This window comes from Malus domestica, chromosome 10, assembly GCF_042453785.1.
Source record: "Malus domestica chromosome 10, GDT2T_hap1".
Lineage (NCBI taxonomy): Eukaryota > Viridiplantae > Streptophyta > Magnoliopsida > Rosales > Rosaceae > Malus > Malus domestica.
In genome coordinates this window covers 3,131,623-3,148,157 of record NC_091670.1, presented here as the reverse complement: position 1 = coordinate 3,148,157, position 16,535 = coordinate 3,131,623, and the positions used below count along the sequence as shown (strand labels likewise).

The 16,535-nt window shown below is 36.6% G+C and overlaps 2 long non-coding RNA genes and 1 other non-coding gene across 6 annotated transcripts; all 3 read right to left on the bottom strand.

Annotated features, from left to right (window-relative positions):
* Positions 1-2,964: 2,964 nt before the first annotated feature.
* LOC103444646 (uncharacterized) lies at positions 2,965-9,619 on the bottom strand. 4 transcript variants are annotated; one of them, XR_011572420.1, is made up of 3 exons: positions 9,309-9,619; positions 3,447-3,607; positions 2,965-3,362 (listed from the first exon to the last, which is right to left on the bottom strand). It is a non-coding gene; the product is annotated as an uncharacterized lncRNA (long non-coding RNA). The 4 variants fall into 4 exon arrangements; XR_011572417.1 differs by lacking the exon at positions 9,309-9,619 and adding an exon at positions 5,100-6,165; XR_011572419.1 differs by lacking the exon at positions 9,309-9,619 and adding an exon at positions 5,537-6,152.
* On the bottom strand, positions 6,403-6,489 carry LOC114819377 (small nucleolar RNA snoR118). Its single transcript, XR_003766433.1, has one exon. It is a non-coding gene; the product is annotated as a small nucleolar RNA snoR118 (small nucleolar RNA).
* On the bottom strand, positions 7,518-8,035 carry LOC139188970 (uncharacterized). The gene is made up of 2 exons (XR_011572421.1): positions 7,909-8,035; positions 7,518-7,773 (listed from the first exon to the last, which is right to left on the bottom strand). It is a non-coding gene; the product is annotated as an uncharacterized lncRNA (long non-coding RNA).
* Positions 9,620-16,535: the final 6,916 nt, after the last annotated feature.

Here is a 16,535-nt window from a genome sequence, read left to right as displayed (position 1 = left end):
GGATCCTCACCGAATCCTTTTCTTAACGATCTTAGAAATTTTATCATCATGACTGTTCATCGTATATCGTGCAATTAGTTTTTATTAAATACTATTTATATTTAATTATAAATTATAAATTTTAAAATAATTTATGATCGCACGATATACGATGAACAATTACGATCACGGGATTCCTAAAAAAATGATCCAACGTGGATCCTTTTCCTATCAAGAAATCAATATTTACTATTTTTTTTTTCTTTTTAGGCTAATTACAATTTTTACTTTTTAAACGTGAGGCGTTTAAGTTTCAATTTTCTTGCATTATATTTGATATTATATTCATTTATACTTTATATCTGAATAAGTGTGTATTATTTCATTATATTGATGATTTCTTTATCAGTGTGTTACAAATGTGATTTAAATATGAATTCAATCAGTAGCGTGCTTATTATATCATTAATTTAATAAAAAATCAAATATTATTATTAAACTGTAGAAATAAATTAATACAGTTTCAATATTTAGAAAAATCACATCAAAAATGTAAAATGTGAAACGCAGTTAGCTTCTGTTTGTGTCTATTTCTAAACAAAGAAAGAAACCCATCATTCACTCAATCAAATATTATAATTAAGTTTGATCACTTCAAACAATTAAGCACATGTTAAAGAAGGGGAAAAAGGTAACAAAGATAAACAAATTGTAGCTTTCATTTTCATTCATATATTATATATGGGTTGGTTGTTTCTTGGACCACAAGTAAATGTAGTTTTCCAGTTGAAGAGAGGTTCGAGAGGAACATGAGCTTTTGATTCTCTTTGGAATTGGTCAATTTGTTAAATGATTTGATGGATGGAGTGGGACGTGTGGAGAAATCCTCTTTGTGAGGATCCTGAAAATTTTTCAATCACATTCGTTCATCGTATATCGTGCGATCAGAAATCATTGTAAATTTTTTCATTTAAAATTGAATATAAACTATACATAATGAAAATTGATCGCACGATATACAAAAAAACAGATGTGATTGGAAGATCTCCGAATCATCACAAAGAGGATCTGGCGAGGATCCTCTTTCGGACGTTTGTACCACTCTCGCTAGTGTTCTTCTTTCAAATTGTTTTTTTTTATTTTAAAATATTTGATGATGCCTTTTAATTATTTATATTCTTGATGATGTCATTCACGTATCATTCATTTGGATTCAATAATTTAAGGCTACGTTGCATGATTGCTTCCAAAATGACAAAAATAGTTTAGTGTTTTTGGGGAAGCACTTTGTCGACGCTTCTTTTTTCAAGCACTCATATTTTCAATAGAAATTTGGCCAGGTTTCTTATAAAGCATTTTATTAAAACCCGTTTAGGAGCAAAAGTAATTTTTACATAAACAGTCAAGAATAAATATCATTGACAATTTAAAATAAGTGAATGAGACGTTCTGAACTTGAAGTCTCTACATAGCATGAAGAAGAAAAATACTACTAGATTGATATCCACTCTGTAAATCTTTGCAAATCCTTGTGGACTAAGTGATGTAGAAGGCTGATTTTATCTGGAAACAAAATAAATTTAGAACCCAACGTCGATAGTAACATAGTATAATAATTTGGAACGGTAAAAGGTAACTGTTTCATTGAGAATGAGCCTTAGGAAATGGACAAGTACGACATGGAGACACCACCACGTTAATGTGCTATGCTAATAGCACAAGTTGGCATTTGACACCACTATAGTAATGTATCCGTATCATACAAATTGCTCTCACGAGAACTGCCCCCTCCCTGACAGAGGCCTCTTTCTTATTTGAAGTCTGCTATTAACTTAAGCCCAAAGCCAGCCATGCCCTGAATACACAAGCACACTCTCTTAACCCCAACCAGATAGCAGCCATAGCCGATTCACCCCTATCCGTCAACCATGCCGGGTATCTTGACTTTTGACACATTCTTACCTAGATCCAAGTTGTAAGGGGGCTTTCACCGGAAACGGATGCCGGGAATTTCGAAGATCCCGTGATTGTGACGTTCATCGTACATCGTGCAGTCAATTTTCGTTAGATATTATTTATATATAATTTTAAATTTCAAATGATTTATGACCGTACGATATACGATAAACAACCACGATCATAGGATCCCCAAGAAAAGAATCCGACGAGGATCCTTTTCCGGCTTTGACATTGCCCTACTTCCACTTCAAAGATAGAAAAAAGAATATCAGAACAGCCTAAGGTAGTTGTCCATGCGCCTGGGTGACTATCAGTTGTATAGCTGCATGAACTCCCAACCATGAAGAGCTGACTGTCGCTAACGCACATGCGGACGACTATTGGAAATCGAAAAAGCAGGAATAGGAAGAAAAATTAAAAGTCTTATAACCATCTTAATTTTAAAAGAAAACTAATGAAAAGAACTTGAAAACTTTGAGTTTTAATGATAAGGACAAAATAAAGGGTAAAGTGAATAGTACCTGAATTAACTTTTTAGTGAAAAAATGTGGTTTTTCATTAAAATGAACAATACCGGGTGCTTTTCGTTAAAGTTCACTAATTTTAAAGGAAAACTAATAAAATAATTTGAAAACTTTGAATTTTAAAGATAAGAACAAATAAAAGGTAAAGTAAATAATACAATATTAACTTTTTAGTGTAAAAATATGATTTTTCGTTAAAATAAACAGTATCAGAAACTTTGAATTAAAGTTCCCTAATTCTAAACCACAAAGTTAGAAACAGTTCATATAACGGTTACCCACTTGATTTAGTTCAAACTTCCCCTTTCTTTTAAGGTAGAAAACACAATATTACGACACAATTTAATAGTTTTAACATTTCACTCGTATGAATATTACACTTAATAAAAAACTAAAAAGCGTTTACCCTACATTCGAGGTCGTGTTTGAATCTCTCCTCTCCCAATATCAATGGCATAAACAAGACAAGTAGCTGTTCTTTGCACAAAAAGGAAAAGAAAAATCAAACCAAAAGGCATGATATGGACACGCTTTCATTTCATTTCATTTCACTACAACAATTACAACCAAAGATCATAAACCATCAAGCAGCATGCGGGATGCATCAAATTACACTTGGATTGCAAATTTGCAATGCAAAACACCAATACATATCAAGAGACACCAGACACCAAGACGAATTAAGTTTTGAGCCCTCAGACCTCATCAACAACAAAATTTTCATAAACAGTGATCACTAAAGGCCAGGCAACATTTACGGACACCATCAGATCATCACCAGAAATATTATTTATAATAAAGAGGAGGAGGAGGAGGAGGAGGAGGAGCAACAGCAGCAGCAGCCGCAGTTAAATGTCGATGATCAGTCCGGCGCAATAAACGGCGGCTTAAAGTGAAACACTGCTTCACAAAATGAGATTCCATCATAGGGCTTATTGAAAAGCCGACCATATATGAGATTCCATCACAGTACGATACACTTACATTGCAATGTGAAAACCAAACAGAGGTTGAAAACAGAGTCGCCGTCTCCACCCAACGAAAGAGGTAATCACTCATACGATGCAGCCACAACCGCAACAGAAAAGAAAACTCTCAAGCCCCGTAATCACACATTCTATTAAAAGAAATCGAACCGAAATAACCTGAAATCCAAAACATACAATTCAAGGGCCAAAAGGAAACTTGAACCCAGAAAAGAAGATTAGTAATGCATGCGGAAGAGGAAGGCAAGAATTAGCAAATAGTTTGGAGTAAACTCTGTCCCTATCTGTATTCAAACTAAATTATTAATATTTACATCAACAGATCATTAATAAACAGATTACCACACATTTAAATTATACTGGAGATTCATTTGCCTTTCATTGAATAATAAAACCTAATGATATTTTGAGCCCTCAGACCACTACTAAAACTTCATAAACAGTAATCACTGAAAGCCAGTCACCATTTACGAACACCACCGGATCATCACCAGAAATAATAATAATAATAATAATAACAACAATAGAAGAAGAAGAAGAAGAAGAAGGAGCCGGCAAATGGCGATGATCAGCGTGGCACAGTAAATGGCGGCTTAAAGTGAAGCACTGCTTCACAAAATGAGATTTCATCATTGGGCTTATTAACAAAGAGTGACTAAAAGCATCATTAAAAAGCCACCCATGTATGATCAAGACAAGTATAGCATCTTGTAAAGGACATCAGTCTTTAAAACTAACATGTTCTTGACGAATTCCTCCCTCATAACGGCACCAATTCCAGAAAACAGCTTTACTCATATAAAGGTATCAAGAATCATGAAAATGTGTGGTGCACATGGAGAAAAATACATTAGCAATATAATACAACAACAGAGTCTTGTCCCACTAGATGGGGTCGGCTATATGAATCCTAGAATACCATTGCGCTCAGTTCTGTGTCATGTCCTCCGTTAAATCCAAGTACAGTCTTTTCTTAGAGTCTCTTCCAAAATTTTCCTAGGTCTTCCTTTACCCCTTCGGCCCTAAACCTCTATCCCATGGTAGGTAAAAACAATCATTTACACAACACCACTTGGGTAGTAAAAGTAAACAAAAGATAGCCCTCAGTCCTTATCATATCCTGAATTTATAGTTAAGGATGTTGAGCTTTGATTTTCATTTACAATCTCTCCACATCTTATAAGACAGCAGCAGCAGCAGCAGCAACAACAACAACAACGACAACACCACCACCACCACCACCACCACCACCATAAAGAGCAGATGGCTACTATTGACGATAGAAATATAGGAGGTGGAGATGCTCATAATGAAAATCAAAAGCATACCCAGAACAGGAGTCTGCATCATTGGGCAAAGGTGTAAGCCTATACTGCAGCATATATGCAAAAACCACTGCTTCATAGTTTTGCATTTGTTGCACCAACCAAGCGAAAAAAAAACAAAGCCACATATACACTTAGACTTAAAGATAACCATATTACAGACACCATAACTATATTCAGTTGATCGAGGCCTCATAAAATTTGTTGAATTAACATTGCAAGGGCACCTTTGAGAGGAATGGACTGTACGACTAAATGGGTAAAATATGTAACTATTGAGAATGTATAAATCAATACAACACAACTATAGCAATAAATTCAAATACCATGTTAATGAGTGTCTCTGCAGAAACACCTTGAAAATATGTATCTAGTCATCACGGTCACAAGCTCGATTATAAACCTCAACAGATCTTCAATCGTACAAGCAAGAATTAAAAAAAGAAAGAAAAAGAAGAGTAATTTAGCATGTGGCTTTGTAAACTTAGAACACAATAAACATTACACAGATTTGTGCGTACTAAATCTATAAGCATACAAAAGAATCTACAATAACTGCTTTCTTGGATAAAAGAGGAATCTAAGAAAGAAATCTATAAGCATACAAAAGAATCTACAATACCATGCCTACCACTCTTAACGTTTTGAATTTTCCATCAATAAGCATCATATTTGAACCAGAAGATAAAGTTAATAAAAAATCTATAACCATCTTTCAACTAAAACAATCTACAACAATAGTTTCCAGACAATGGTTTATTACCTTTATATGAAACAATCTACAAGCGGTTTGACTCCAGAGGGAGCTGGCCTTATATACAAAAATACTGCAATTCCGAAAGTGCTCTTTGGTTTTCTATTAACAGAAAATTTGAAATCAATACAAAAGTAACAGTGCATTTATGGTAATCACAATACTGCAATGCCCAAAGTGCTATTCAGTTAAACCAAAGATAATGTCTAGAATACTGCAATGACCAGAAAAGGAAATGTCTATTGAAATAACTAAAGGAACAAAAATAATTTAAAATTCAACAAGCATATCTTAAGAATAAAAAAGGCAAAAAACTGAAGAGCCTTCAGATCTCATAGCTATATCTGGTCATTGCCAGTTAACTGTGGATTATCACTATGAACCTCTTCACATCTTCAACCATACAAGCAAGAGAGGGAGAGGGAGAGAGGGAGAGAGGGAAAGAGGGAAAGAGGGAGAGAGGGAGAGGGAGAGGGAGAGGGAGAGGGAGAGGGAGAGGGAGAGAGAGAGAGAGAGAGAGAGAGAGAGAGAGGATGGTGGTGTTGATGGTGACAGCAACTAGTACAGGAAAATGATAGAAAAGGCTCCTAATAACAATCCACATAACCGCTCCATAAATGAGTTTTCCATCATTAGGCAAATAAAAACTGAACCACCTTTCAGAAGCAGCAAAAAAGCTATATCAAAGAACATGGTAATGACCCAAAATAATTCAAGAAAAAGAAAGACTATAGACAGAGTATAACTCATTAGCACAACATCACTAATTCAGGGGTCATAAATAACTTGACCAGTAATTTCCATTGCGACACAATAAGTTAATTGAATGATGACAACAATAACATGAAATATACCCCAAAGTAGAATTACTCCAGGGATCATAAATAGCATTCTAGGCTGCATTTCCATCGACAATTGCAATCCCAAACTGCCCAGAGACCACTGCAGGTACCATCATTCCCCACAATCACATAACAGTTATAACCCAACCCCAACTGCCAATTAAACAAGCACTCCACTCAGAACTATGCCATTATAAACTTCTAGCACAAATGAAAATAAACCATCATCAAAACAACTTAATATCAAAGGCCTATCACCCAGTCAAGAAAAATACAGGTTTTTATGAAACAACAGTTTGAAACAAGAACAGAACAGACAATCAGCCCATATAAAAATCATAATTATGAAAGAAACAAAATTTGGGGCCCAAACGCACATGTGGGGTCAAAGTAACTTGCGGCGCAAAATTTGGACTGCAAGGAGGGATATATCCCCAAATAGGTAATTGAAAATAGTGAGTTCTATGAAAATGCCCTCAGATCACATAGCAATAAGTCATTTCCAGTTCATGGGCAATGGCGTTCCTCAAAAGCCTTCATACTCCACAATGCAGCACCAACGTATGTGTGTGTATGTATGTATGTATATATATTAGAGAGAGAGAGAGAGAGAGAGAGAGAGAGAGAGAGGTGGTGCTTGTGGTTAGTACGGGATAATGAAGAATCAACCACCCTTACCACTATTTAGGTTTTCAACTTTCCATCACTGGGCATCATATTTGAACCAGAAGATAAAGTTAATCAAAATGTATAACCATCTTTCAACAAAAACAATCTACAATAATAGCTTTGTAGGAAATAAAAGCACTCAGTAACAATGAAAGAGTGAATTTTTTTCCAAACGACAGTTTATTAGCTTTATATGTAACAATGTACAAGCAGGTTTGAGTCTGAAGGGAGCTCGCATTATATACAAAAATACTGCAATGCCGAAAGTGCTCTTTGGTTTTCTATTAACAGAAAATTTGAAATCAATACAAAAGTAACAGTACATTTATAGTAATCAAATACTGCAATGCCAAAAGTGCTCCAGTTAAACTAAAATAATGTCTACAATGCTGCAATGACCTATATAAATAACTAAGGGAACAAAAATAATTTAAAATTCAACAAGCATATCTTAAATAAAAAAAGGCAAAAAACTGAAGAGCCTTCAGATCTCATAGCTATATCTGGTCATTGCTAGTTAACTGTGGATTATCACTATGAACCTCTTCACATCTTCAACCATACAAGCCAGAGAGGGAGAGAGAAGAGAGAGAGAAGAGAGAGAGAGAGAGAGAGAGAGAGAATGGTGGTGTTGATGATGACGGCGACTAGTATAGGAAAATGATAGAAAAGGCTCCTAATAACAATCCACAGAACCGCTCCATAAATGAGTTTTCCATCATTAGGCAAATAAACCTTTCAGAAGCAGCAAAAAAACTATATCAGAGAACATGGTAATGATCCAAAATAATTCAAGAAAAAGAAAGGCTAGATACAGAGTATAACTCATCATTAGCACAACATTACTACACCAAAGGCTCGTGCTCTAACCTTGAAAAATAACTTGACAAGCATCACTACTTCAAAGGTTCGTGCCCTCAGATCTCACACCTTTGAACGAGTCATATACAGTTCACGGCTAGTGGCGTTCCTCAAAAGCCTTCGTACTCCACCATGCACCACCAACGTATGTATGTGTGAATGTATGTATATATTTATATGTATGAGAGACAGAGATAACGGAAGACTTGGCACAAAACCCAGCGTAATGGCGTTCAATGATTCATCCAGCCAATCCCACGTATAGTGGGATAAGGCTTGGTTGTTGTTTGTTGTAGTGAGAGAGAGAGGTGGTGCTTGTGGTAAGTACGGGCTAATGAAAAATCAACCACGCTTACCACTGTTTAGGTTTTCAATTCTCCCATCACTGGGCATCATATTTGAACCAGAAGATAAAGTAAATCAAAAATCTATAACCATCTTCTAACCAAAACAATCTCCAATAATCGTTTTATAGGGGTAAAATACCGCAACGCCAAAAGTGCTCTTCGGTTTTCTATTAACAGAAAACTTCAGATCAATACAATAGTAAGAATACATATACAGAAATCATTAACGAAACAAAATGGGTTTGAACATGTGCAAAGAAAGCCTACTTACGCTCCGGTTCGAAGATGTGACTACTTACGCTCCGGTTCGAAGATGTGACTACGGGATAGAGGTTCAGGGCAAAGGGGTAGAGGAAGACCTAGGAAAACTTTGGAAGAAACCCTAAGAAAAAACTTAGAGTACTTGGATCTAACGGAGGACATGACACAAAACCGAGCGCAATGACGTTATAAGATTCATATAGCCGACCCCATTTAATGGAAAAAAGTTTTGTTGTTGTTGTTGTATTAACGAAACAAAACAACTGAAAATTCAATACACATCTGTTAGGGAAAAGAAAATGCCTGTAAACAAGCCTTCAGATCTCATAGCTATATCTGGTCATAGACAGTTATCTGCGGGATTATCACCATGAGCCTTTTCACATCTTCAACTGTACAAGCCATAAAGACAGAGAGAGAGAGAGAGAGAAAGAGAGAGAGAGAGAGAGAGAGAGAAGAGAGAGAGAGAGAGAGAGAGAGAGAGAGAGAGAGAGAGACAGAGAGAGAGAGACTAGTACAGCAAAAATGATACAAAAAGCTCGTAAAAAAAACCCGCGTAACCGCTCAGAAAATGAGTTTTCCATCATCAGGCATCCAAAAATTAGAACAGAAATATCATTACTGCAAAATCCCAAATCAGCAACCTACAATGACAACTCCACCATTCATTTGCATTGCAATGGAGATTAGTAGAATGCATGATAACAAGAACAATAGTTAACAGAAAATCTACCCAAAAACACAATTTAAATTTCATGCATTTAGATATAATACACCTTAAACAATCCAAACTAGCAGTACCAAAAACAGTAATTTCTGAGCAACCATTGAAAGCGATTTTGAACTGCTCAGAGCCCAGTGCATGTACCATCATTCCCCCACAAATCCCATTTAACATCAAACGCCAAACAAAAAGCATAACTATCAAAGACACGAAATTTAGGGTTAATTCTACAAATTGGGAATTTCTGAAAGAAAAAATCGGAACTATGAAAGGAAGGAAATTTGGGGGTAATTCTACATTGGTAAATTAGGGCAAATCCCCAAATCGGTGATTTAGGGCTAAACAGAGAGGCCGAGCGGGTGTGGGCGAGAAAGATGCGGCGACTGAAACTACGTGAGAGTGGGAAGGGAGAGTGTAGGGCTTGCAGATTTATATACACGAAGATTCAATGTGGGAAGGACTATAGTAAGACTTGAGGTCACCCAACAGATGGCGCCATAAGGTTGGTTACTTTGAGCCGCCCAGAACAGATGGCGCCATTGTGAAACTAACCCCAAACTTTGAGAATGATGACTGAGCCCTAGTATTTATTAGGGGTGGTTTGGTGTGGGATACAGAACCAAAACCTTAGTTCCAATTTCCAAACCAAAATGATCGGTATACCCAATTTTAAGACTGATCTGAAACCAAAATTTCAGGAATCCTAATTTTTGGGAATCTCGAAATATTTTTGGGCTTTTGGTGATTCTGTATTCCCAAATCTCATAGCTGTTTTATTTTCACTGAAATAATCAGTAAATACTTCAAACATTATTGTGCTTCTTGTTTTCCTTCGTTTCATGATTGTTCTTCCAAGTTTCAACTTCATACTCCTGATGAGTTACCTGGCATGAAGTTGAGGAGGTAGAAGGAATAATGCATGAATTGATCAAACGATATCGGTAGGCAACATTAAACTCTTAAATAACCACCAGTGCAACCGCGGATAAGTTTTATATGATATCTTCTTTTTTAATACTGAGATGCATTTATAAGTTTATAACCTATAGAACATAGTTGTTTTACCATTTAATAATACACTAGAAGGCAAACCTATTACATAAGTTGTATACCTTTTTGTGATTATGTGGAATACACATTACACTTCTGGTGTTTACGTTCTCTACTTTCTTCAACAACTTTGACACTGGTGTTTGTGTTACTTCCAGTAAAGGTGACTCCTATCTTCGATGAAATAGAATGACACATAACACATATCATAATCCTTCATATCTTTATGTTGCAGGGATGAAAAATAAAGTAACATGATTTTTTCATTATTGTGCCACACATGATTTATATATATTATTATCTCTGTGTGTGTGTGTATATATATATATATACAATAATTAAAAATATATATTTCGGTTTGGTATGGGAATACTGAAATATTGGGAAGACAATCCTGATTCCCATACCAAAATTTCAGTATTTTTTCGGGATAGCATACCGAAAATTTTAGGAAAATCAGTTTGGGACATTTTTGGTTTGGGATCGGTATTTTTTCGGTTTGGTTCGGGATTTTTGGGAATTTTTTCCACCCCTAGTATTTATACCTTATTTCATAGCCCTTGTTGTATTGCGTTGCTATCCACACGCTATTCTTCTTTTACATCTTCCACATACTTGTTAAGTTCTATCGTTTAATTATCTTCAATTCATCTAATCAGATGATCAACAAATTAGAAAATTTAGAAATATGTAAAAGTGAAAATGACTCTTTTGACATTTAAATGAGATGATCAAATTTTAACATTTAGTTACAGAAATGATCAATTATTTGTCTCAACTTTGTCATTTAAACTCTATCTACTCCTGCTTTTCTCTCTCGCAGGATCCCCCCAAATTCCCAGCCTTCGCCGCCGACTCCTTCTTCTAGTTGGAGTCGGCCGACTTTCCCTTGTTGCTCCCCTTTTCTTCTCCCATCTAGCCCATTTCCCTCGCCATTTGGTCATCCTCCTTTCCCCTCCACCCTTTTCTCTCCTGCTGCAACCCAACTTACTACCCATACCCTCAAGTCCTCACTCTTCCCCGATCACGCATTCCCTCCTCTGTTTTTTTTTTCATGCGGTGCTTTTTTCTGCTTTCATTTTGGCTTTCTTTGAGCTTTGTCTTAGTTCGTTTGAGCTTTATCTCAATTCTCTGAGCTTGTCTCAGATCGGAATCTGTAGACACCTTCCTGTTCCGATGTTTTCTTCCGTCGTGAGTACACAACTACCAACGCCTGCTTCTCAAGCCCGAGTGCTTCTCCTCGGTGACATGCTTGGATTTTGGGTGGCTGTTAAAGTGCTTTTGCACTATTTGGTAGGATTATGGGAGCGTTCACAGCGCTGGTGGCTCTGATGCGAAAATTAACTTAACACACAAATTAAACCCTCTTGTTGTCAAATTGTAGTATAAATGCAAGTAGGGATCGTTCTAAACCGGGGATTAGGAGGGCTTGCTAAAACCTCTAAACTGACTTAAAAACATATAAACAAAGTTAAAAACACTAAACTAGACTCAAAGAACTTAAAACAAACACAAAGGACTCAAAACAAGCTAAAAACGCTCAAATCTGCCAAAAAACACAAACTTGGCAGATTTGGACTCTAACACACTTTTGGGACACCTAAAAACACAAATCAAAACAGATTTTGACTAATAAAACACTTTAAAGTAAAGGGGGTTTTGGTTTTGACGAATTTGAAAACAAAACAAGTAAATTAAAGAACTAATGAAATCTACAGGAATTTGAGTAAATTGAATGGATGGAAGGCTAGCTAAGAGATTCTTCTCCACACATGACATACTTGCACATAAACCAATTTTCAGTTGTTCTTTCGATAAATCATGAAACTCAACACCCCAGGTTAATTAAGTCCGCTTAAATTAACCTTCAAGTTCTCCTTAAGTTATTGAATTGGATGGGAAAGCGCATACAACAATTCAAGCATTTTTCAAAAGTTCTTTACGTGAACAGCACAATAAAGATACAATCAAAGATCATTAAGCATTATGAAAACTATAAGTATTGACGTGACCTTCGTTACTATGATGAGTATGAAACTCTTGCCAAGAATTCATTTAACGCGATCGTTTATAAGCGATCTCCACTACTTGTGAATATAAGTTTGTAACTATTAGGTGAAACTCCCTTATACTCTAGCATCATATTCATGCATGCAAACTAAGTATGCACTCTTAATAAACATACACGAATAAGTTATCAATCAAGCAGTTAAACAAATTGAATTCACAACTTATGAAATCACAACTGAAGGTAATCAAATCATATTGCAAGCATGAACATGGTTTCGAATTCCCCCTAGTTAAAGGGGGTTTAGTTCCTCATACTCACAAAGCAAAGATAAACAAATTTAGACATTGAAAACAAAAAAATGAAAACACCTAAAAACGTTCCAACAATCCAACTTGAATGACAAGCACGTCCAAGGATCCTCATTCTTCTCTTTGTTGCGGCACAAGGTGTGGTTTGATGGACGAGTGGTAAATTATGGTGGTGGATGGATATAGGTGAGTTATGGTGAATGGTGGATGGGTGGATTGTGTTCTCCCGTCCAAGGAATGAAAGTGTAAGTGTATGGAGTTGTGAAATGTGAATGTAGTGTCTTTTGATGGATCTTTTCTCCTCCCCTTTGTTATGGTGAAGGGTGGATGTATTTATAGGCTAGGGAGAGGACCACCATCTAATTAAGGTGGTAGTGGTGTATGTTATGGTAATGAGTGGATGTAATGGGTGTAATGGGTGAATGTTTGGTAATGAGTGGATGTAATGTGTGTAGTGGATGAATGTTTGGTAATGAGTGGATGTAATGGGTGTAGTGGATGGATGTTTAGTAATGAGTGGATGTAATGGGTGTAGTGGGTGAGTGTTTGGTAACGAGTGGATGTAATGGGTGTAGTGGGTGAGTGTTGTGGTAATGAGTGGATGTAATGGGTGTAGTAGGTGAGTGTTTGGTAATGAGTGGATGTAATGGGTGTAGTGGATGGATGTTTGGAGTTGTAGGTCAACACACTTGCACACACACATGCTGATTTCTAGCCTTCAAATCTTCAAAAACGTCCATCCTCATGTCTTCATGCTTGCACTATCCACTCTTGGCTCAAAAATGCTCTAAAATGCTCCAAAATGTACTTTCTTGCCAACTTTGTTATTATGACCTACAAACACACAAAAATAGCTTAAAATACATAATTAACTAAGAAATAACAACACAAATGCACAAGAACAAGCTAACTGAGTCGCATAAATATGCTCCTATCAAATTCTCCCACACTTAGCTTTTGTTAGTCCTCGAGCAAAACAAAAGAAACAAAACGAAACAAAACAAATAAAACACAACCTAACCTTCCAACATTTGCCTCAGGGATTTCCAATGCACATGACATGTTAAAAATCATCATTCCCACAGATTTTGGTTATCTTCACAATTGAGCACAAACTTAATCACAGTCACTACTTACTAGTTCACAATAAACAATTAAAACAATGTTTTGAATGTAGTAACATGCCTTAGAGAATTTGCTCAATTCCTTACAAGATACTCTCTATTTTCACACACATTTTCTGACTGCACACCCTACACTAGAGACTGAGACTCATATATGTTATAACAAAGGAAGCAATTTTCTGGAATTATTAAGCATGTTTAGATATGATCTCATGAATGGTATGCTACTACTTAGATGCGAGAACCAGTGACACCATATGCTCATACCAATTTCAAACTCCACAAATTGAAACGCACAACACTCAAGATTGAAGTCAAGGGTTGTAATAGGGCTTGGGGGTAATGGCTAACAAAGAAAGGATAGGAATAACAAACGTTCTTAAAGCGATAGCAAGCAAAGCAATGAAATAGACACTTGGAATTCACTTTAGAATGCAGAATCAACTTTTACATACAAAGGGAAGATTCATGCAACACTTAGGGCCGAATTCAATGTTTTAGACTCTTTTTCATACTTTTTTTTTCTCTACCCGTGTCTTATTAAGGACTTTGGCACACACAGACACAAGAATCACTTCCCCCCACACTTGCTTTCTGCAATACATTGATAAAAAAAGAGTTCATTTTAGGTCATACTTTACTATGCTTCAAGAACAAGGGTATGGATGATCCTAAAACTAGGCTAGGTAAGGATAGTGTGGGTTTACAAAGAACATAGGCTTAACAAGGTTCAACGAGGTTAAACTTAAACACATAATGAAATAGGGGCACGGCAATTTGGCTTTGGTGGTCACTACACAACTTCATCTTGAATATATGTTATGCAAATCAATAGCATGCTTTGAATGAAATAGGCATGAGTTCTAACATTTAGAACTAAATGATGAAACGCCTTCTAAGTAGCAACCAAGCAAAGAATAATGAGATCATGCAACGACTTTAGAAAACAATGATGCATAGATTATTAACTCTCCGAATAAACGTTTAGGCTCAAGTCTCACAAGGTTGTAGTGTTCATTTGAGTTCATTTCTTCAAGCATGTTACAAAAACAGATTTTTCCTTTATGATTGCATGTGAATTCATAAATTATAACCACAACTAAGCATACACCAAAGAGTAAATCAATTTTCATCCATGTTTATAACTCTCTTTAACAATCATGTAGTTAAAAACCAAATCCTCATCATTGTGTTGGAAGGTACCTTAAGACACAAATAAACACACAAAAACAACTCTTTTTGAGTTTTTCAAAACAATTTTTTTTTCAAATTTTTATGAGATTTTCGGATTTTTATGTCAAACACACTAAAACACTCCTAAATAGCTTAAAAACACTTAAAAACAGCAAGGAACAACACTAGAAGTAATGGGTGATAAACTCCTACGAATTTCGTGCAAAACAACTTGGTTACCCCCCACACTTAAATCAAACATTGTCCTCAATGTTTCAAGCATAAACTCACACAAAAACAAGCAAACAAACAAACAACGAATAAACATGACAAGTATGGTAAAGTAAAAACCAGACAGAGTAGAGTTTAAGAACACAAATCTGGTTTTGGAGATAGATGATCTTGGCGACTTTCCACAGCTTTGATCTCGAACTGGTTTGGAATTCTGAGCGAGGAATATGAGAGTTCCTTGGTTTCAAATCAGACTCATTCTGCTGGGTTGATTTGATTGTGCAGTATGCATTCTTCTCTGCTTGTTTCTTCTGCACGGTAGGCAGGCAAGAGGTAGAGGTGTTGGTTTATTTCTTTCTTCAATCTTTCCAAGTGTCCACCTCTTGCTTTCTTTGTCCTTGTCCCTAGCTGAGGATGAATTGGCAAATTGTCTCCACATGCTTCGAGGTATCATTTTCACTTCCCTTATCTGTTCCCCAAGCATATGTGGTAGACGAAGAGGAAGCATAAGATGATGAAGATGAGTACTCGAGAGCAAGGCTAGGTAAGCAATCAGGAAGGGGTTCCAGGCAGTCGGTTCCAGATTGGAAGATTGATACCAAGTGCTGACTGATTGCTCTCTTTCTCCTTGTCCCAAAACAACGACAAGGAGAAGGACAAGGAGAAAACATGATATTAGATACTCTTGCTTTCAACCTTCATGATATGAAATACTTTTGCTTTGGATAAGTTGTTTGCAGAGGTACCCCAAGGAATAAGGAACACTAAGTGACTCGAGAGGGTTTGTTGGAAATGCATTCTCAAAGAAGAAGAAGGGTTATGTATGTCTGCCTTGCAATGGAGGGTGAATGGTGACATTTATAGGAATTAATAACCGGTACTATTCTTTCACTCTTGTCAGCAACCGTTGGATGATTTAATAGTAAACTTCACGTGATTTCTACTTCACAAGAGATCTTCAACAGATTGCCCATAATTTCCGCAAGGCTGAGTGTGCATGTGACAGGCGCTGACACGTCTGGAAAAGCAAGTGCCTCTTCGATATCTGGAATCGGCGCTTCAACAAACTGCCTGTGATTTCCGCAAAGCTGAGTCTGCATGTGACAGATGCTCACACGTCTGGAAAAGCAGATGTCTCTCCGATTTCTGAGCTTGCCTCTTCGAGTTCTGAGCTCGCCTCTTCGATCAATAAAATCCCGTCGAGTGCAGAGGTTGCATGTGACAAGTGCGGACAAATCTGGAAAAGAAGATTGGCCTGTGGTTTCTGAGCAAGCCCAGCTTTTGAGAAAGTTAGCGCCTCTTCAATTTTTGAGTTGGCCTCTTTGATTTCTGAGCTCGCCTCTTCGATCTCTAAAATCCCGTCGAGTGCTGATTTTTATAGAGGTACGCAGGACGTTCAAAGCACAC